We start from the raw sequence: 6,473 nt of genomic DNA, 5'->3' as shown, positions 1-6,473 counted from the left end.
TCTCTCTCTCTCTCTCTCTCTCTCTCTTCTTTCTGTTTATTTCCTAGACCCACTAAAATGTACAAGTCATCTTGAATATTGTGGTGGATTGTCCTTTGGGATTATGTAACCTTGCATGTGAACAAAAAACAAAGAGCCCTATAAGATAACACACAGAGTTTGTGAAGCGGATAATTCATTTTCCTTTGTGACATTCTGATTACCTTTTTCTATGCTCTTCAGGCAACTCAGATCACTGTACATTTTCACTCACCTAACCAAGGGGAGGGAGAAATGGTGAGAATAATCTAATGTGACAGATAACCCAAACCATGGATGGGTGCAAAAAATCATTAATATTCATTTATTTTAAAATGTTTGCTGATTGAATACACATTTATCAAAGCCTTGTAGGCAAGGCTGTATGTTAGGTAGCACTTACCCTTCACAATAATTTTGACAACAGATTTATCCTAGCAATTTTTTAGTTTGGAATCATATTTAAATTGGTTTATATTTCCTAAACATGCAGTGACTGATTTTATAAGATGGGGCAGAAGCGGGTTGGGTGTATCAGGAAGGAGCTGAGTTAAGATTAGAAATTCCCTCCAACAGTCTATGTGTAATTCCATTTGTAAAATGAGAGCTTCTCAGAAAGAAAGTAAAGTTCCTTATTAGTATGCATTACTAGTGTACTAGAAGCAGTACTTTCTGCTGGCCTCAGAGAACCTGAAGGGCTTTTCCATGTGACTGAGCACTGCTCTGTTCATACAGGCTGCAGTAATGACCTTCAATTAGGTGAATCCATCAGGCCCGGAGAGAATGCTGAGTGCAGAGCTGTGTGCACTTAGCCAGTGTGAACACACAGTAACATTTGGTGCTCTGAGGACAATGCAAAGGCTCAGCTGCATCACCTTTTTCTTTGCATGATCCTCTTCTGGAAAATGGAATGGCGTAACCAGTAGGTGGTGCAAAGGGGAGGATAGCTGGTGGGCAAAATGGTTGGATTAAATTGGGCTTTAGCTTATTGGACTTCAATTTGGGTTTCATTTTGTAAGGTCCTGAAGAGATTTAGGAAATGAAGGGCCACAAAGCCACAGGAAAGTCATGAACACACTCTGATCTCAGCAGGACAGTGTTTGAAATCCATGAACATGATTTCAGGTGTAAGAGTGCTTCAGGAGTTCAATACCCAAGTTCCACTTCGCTCCATAGTTCACTTGCACAACCTTGAGGCATGCCCTTCATGACCACACCACTTGCTCTGCACATTCTATAGTGAGGAGGGGCTGAGCTCCTGGTGAATAGAGTTAGAAGCAGAATGATAGAATATGGAGCTTGAGGGGAGAAAATTGTTTTAATATTTCTGCTTCTGTGGCTGGGGTGGGTTTAATTTACATTTTGGCATAATTACTGACAATATTAAAGATGAATGGAAGCGTACTTTGATGTGGCATTTACATTCAGCTGACAGTCCAATAAGAAAGCCTATTGTTAGGATATTTGGAGGCATGTGGTTTGGAATATCTTTCTAACTTATAAAGAACACAGGGCAGAACACTAAGTGTGCCAGCAGCCCCTTAAGATGGATAGAAAATAAGAGTATTCGTGTTTTTCATATCTCCTGCCAGCTAATCAAAATGTGTCTTTTTTCTTCTTCTTAAAAATAATCAATGTATCTGGAAGTGAATACTTCTATACATGATCTATCTGGAGTACAAATAGAATAAAATGAAATAAGCACTCCTATAGCCATGGTTGAAAAAATCTTTTTTACTCTACCATGAAGAAATGTCTACCACAGGAAAATGAAGAGGAGCCGAAATGAGAGTCTAACTGCCCACTTCAATCATTCACACATGGAATGCCTTGCTTGAGAAGGAGCAGACAGAGCTGCAACATTTTGGCAAAAAATTGAAATAAAAAGAGAGAAAAACATTGTTCCAGCAAGAGTTCTTTGTAAAAATGGAGACAGCTGCTGCATTTGCTCCAGCCTGTTATCTCGTCCCACCAGACCCAATGACAGTCCAGCTCTTGGCTTAATTAATAACTTGCTGTTTTTGATAGTGGAAGAAAATAGGGCTTACCTACTGTGCTTATATCCAAGGAACAAAAATTTCCCAAGGAGGAGCTGCATTCCTGTCAACCGAGAAAAAGTGCCATTTACAAAGAGACCAGGATGTGCCTTCCTTCTGGGTGATTTTGGTGCAATGGCTGTTGTTGTCATTGCAAGGTACCTTAGCACAGAGCCAGGTTCTCAATCAATTCTGACCTTTAATCACCTACATCAATTCAAATGCAAAGCAATATAGCTATCTCAAAGCTATATGCTAATCTAGCTTTACTAATCTAGCTTTTCTAAACTTCCATTCAAATAGTCCTATAGTCAAATAGTCCTATAGTTTAAATATGCTTCGTCCCAATCAAAACTCATATTGAAATTTAATGCCCAATTTAGTTACTTCCCTGGAGGGGTAGTTGGGACTTTAAGAGGTGATCTTATCATTGAGAGAGACTGATGCTTTTTTCTTTCCTATCGTGCTGAACAGTTGCTCCAAGAGCAGGCAGTTATACACACGCTTGGCACCTCTCCTCCCCCTCATGCACACACACTCATATGTTTTCCACTTTCTGCTGTGAACTGAGCCACCATGAAATCCTCACCAGAGACAGTGCAGATGCTGTTTCTGTGCTCTTGGACCTCTCTATCTCCAGAACTTTAGTGTGAAATAAAACTCTTTTCTCTATAAACTATTCAGCCTCAGGTATTTCCTTACAACAACAGAAGGAAGACTAAAACAGAGTTCATGTGATGCTCTCTCCTCACCAGACAATCACTGATTAATTAAAACTTCTGTAACATTTGAGCTATGTATTAATAGCAAATCTCCTCTAGATGAAATAAACCCTGTTCTAGGAAGAATCCCTGAGCCTCATTTAGATCAGTCCTGAACAGTGGAAAACCCAGAGATCACAGCCAGTCAGCAACTGAAAGGCGGTACTTAGGACACAAGGTTGGAATCAAGAACCCAAGGCTGCAAGGTGAAATATGAAACTGAGCACAATGCTGTTTACAAAGAATTAGGTTAGGATATTGACCTGAAGCCCTCTATATCTTCTGGGGTATATCCTTAATGGTCACTGATATTAAATTGTGGAGTGAGGTGTCAAGACCCCATAATATTGTGGAGCTATTTTCCTTACACAAGGTGTAATGCATATTTTTTTGTTATGCAACTCTTTAAGAACCAGATATTTCTATTTTCTTAAGGAAACCAAGTTGCAGAAGCTAAATTGGGTCTGAAATTATAAATAAAATGGAAGTCCATTGCTTATCTTTGTCTTTTAAAGAACTTTGAAGGGGGTCTTATGCAAAGTTGCCTCTCCCTGTCTTTACTCCCAGATTCTGTAAACTTTGCTATAAGAAACTCCTTAGCTTCCCCGCTGCTCAGCCCAATTGTTACTTTCCTCTGTCCAATCCTGCCTCAGATCTTTGCTATAAATAGCTGAAGCTCCTGCAGGTTCCTTCTTAATTTTCCACTCTGGGCCTTTCAGCTCATTCTCCAGATTCCACACTAGGAAACCTAGAACATGGCCCCAGACAGCATTGTAGCCAGTCAAAATTTTTGGGCAGAGAGCAACAGACAGTAGGTCATTCATAAAAGTTGGCTCCATCTCAAGTTTTGTATTTGAATTCTCCTGCAATGATTCTATTTTTTAAGGAACCCTGTTTTCTAACCTCATAAACTAGCTCGTCTCTTCAGTTTGATCTCTACAAATTTAAATTCCTAGAGGACAGAATCTAGCAGATTAGCCACTTTTGAATCACTGATAGTTTGATGCAAATAGGCTGCTAATATTCAGAATGTTGATACAGGAGAGTGTGTCTGCATGACCTAAAGAACAGTTGAAATAAAGGGTTGAGTTGCGCTGAGAAGGTGTCGAGGTGAGGAGTGCCCCGTGGGACACAGAGACAGAGTGAGTTCATTCAGCTTCTTCATGATGTTTTCACAACATCATGTTTATCTTGAGCACACATGTAAGAGAATGTTGTTAAAGAAGCATAATCTGGAGAAAATAGAGGCCCTGTAAGGAGATATTAAAGTTAGATAATGCTAGGCTCAATTGTCTGTGCTTGATTGTTCTCATAATAACCTTGAGTTATAGCTATTTGTTCCCATTTTGCATTTGCAGAAATTGAACTTCATTTTGGAGATTTGTCTAAGGTTGCACAGTGAATAACTGGCAGAACACTAAATTAGACTCCACACTTCCTCCACCATTTAATTACGATATGCAAATCCATATACATACACAAAACAAATGCTCGTGCATCTGGGTATACTTGATATATACAGGATGCAGATCTACTGTACAGCATCAGCAGCTATACATTTAGGTGTGCTGAATGAAGCAAAGCAATGAGAAAGAAAAAGCAGACTGGAGTTGGAATTGTGGTGAGCAGGATCAAACTTCACCAGGAACAATACTCAGCGTTTACGAAGGAGGTCTGAAGGACAGGACCCTCAGTCCTTTTTGTTTTATCCTATCATTTTCTGTTTAATATTATTCTTTTACAAATAATATGTATTTTACAACTGTATCTAAGAAAATATCTTCTCATTTTACTTAATGTACATGGAATCTATAACTTAAATTTTAAAATTTTATTTTAATAAGATTTTTTTTTTTTTGCTTTGCCATCACTGTTTTTTTTTTTTTTGTTTGTTTGTTTGTTTGTTTGTTTTTTGGTTTTTTTTTGCGGTACCGGGGATTGAACTCAGGCCCTTGCACTTGTCAGGGAAGCGCTTATTCCACTGAGCCATCTCCCCAGCCCCCCTTTTTTATCACTGCTTTTTTAAATGTATTTTAGTACAAGGTGTACAGGGTCTCACTACACAGATCAGACTCGTAGTGATCCTTGCTGTTTTCAGCCTCCCAAGCTGTGGGCTTACAGGCACATGCCCAGTCTGAGAGATTTTAAAAATAATAAAAATCATGCAGAATTTCAAAATAAGATGGTAGGAAATTAATAATGGTTATTATATTACATACTATTATCTTCATAGTAGTTGTTCAGATTACCAAATATAGTAACACAAAATTGATTAAATAATTAGGTATTAACTGTTCCTTTGAATAAACCAATAGAAATTATTAATAATTTTAATAATAATTAGTAGCAATTTTGTAGAATAAAAACTTAACTGTCACATATATTACAATATCTCTATCTGCTATCTAGCCCCTTTTTTCTTTCTTTTGTCTTTTCCCCCATCTTCGTTATTTCATTTTAAGCAGTTTCTCTCCCTTTCACAATATCTATTGTACAATTTGGATTTTATTTACTCTCAGTTTCTGATACTAGGGAAGCAATACAATATTTACACTTGTGGGTCCGATTTATTTCACTCATGTGCATTGTCTCTACTTGCATCCAATTACCTGTGGAAGCTTCAAGTTTATCTTTTTTATAGCTGAGTAATACTCCATTGTACAAAAATACAACGTCTTCAGTTGCTGGGCATTTGGGTTGTTTCCAATACTTAGCTACAACAAATTGTGCTGCAAAAAATATGGGTGCACATATATCACTATGTGTGATGTTCCTAATTCTTCTGGAAAAATACCTAGAAGGGAAATACTTGGGTTGAATGGGACCTTTAGTCCTAGTTTTTGAGGAATCTTCACACTGATGTCCACAGTAGTTATATCAGTCTACACTCTCACCAACAGTGCATAAGGGTTCCTTTTCCTCCATAGTTCCATCCAGAATTTATTATTGGTTGATTTCCATTCTTGAAATTGGTTGATAGCCACTCTTTTTGGGGTGACATGGAATCTCAATGTTATTTTAATTGCATTTCTCAAATGACAAATGCTGTTGAACTTTTTTGTATATTTATTTGTCGTTTGTATTACTTCATCTGTGAAATGTGTATCCATCTCAGATGCCCGTGTTTGGATTGAGTCTTTGAATTTAAGGGGCCTATTTTAAAAAAGTCTTTTTGGGTTCTATATATAAGTCATTTGTCCAAGTGATTATTGGTTAAAATTTTTCACAGTACATGGGTTTTATTTTTACAGTTGGTGATTTCTTTTGATGTGAAAAGACTTTATAACAAGATGAGATCCCAATTGTTGATTATTTAAAGTACTTCCCTTAGAGTTGGGTTTTGTTCATGAACTTGTTGCCTACCCCTATGTCTTCAAGATTTCTATCTACTTTCTCTTCCAATAGATTTAATGTTTCTGTTTTAATATTTAGATCTTTGATCAATTTTGACTTTAGTTTAGTGCATGGTAGTAGACATGGGTCTAGTTTTAGACTTCAGCTTGTGGGAAGCCAGTTTTTCCAGCATCATTTCTTAAAGAGGATATCTTTCTTCCAACCAAACATGTTTGGCCCTTTTGTCAAAGATAAGGTGGCTGTGTTTGTACTTGTGTCTGCATCCTCTAATCTGTTCCATTGATCCTCAGGTCCTTTTTTTTTT

The sequence above is a fragment of the Octodon degus genome, unplaced genomic scaffold (assembly GCF_000260255.1).
Source record: "Octodon degus isolate 3935 unplaced genomic scaffold, OctDeg1.0 scaffold00038, whole genome shotgun sequence".
Taxonomy (NCBI): Eukaryota; Metazoa; Chordata; class Mammalia; order Rodentia; family Octodontidae; genus Octodon; species Octodon degus.
Note: the sequence above shows the minus strand (reverse complement) of the source record.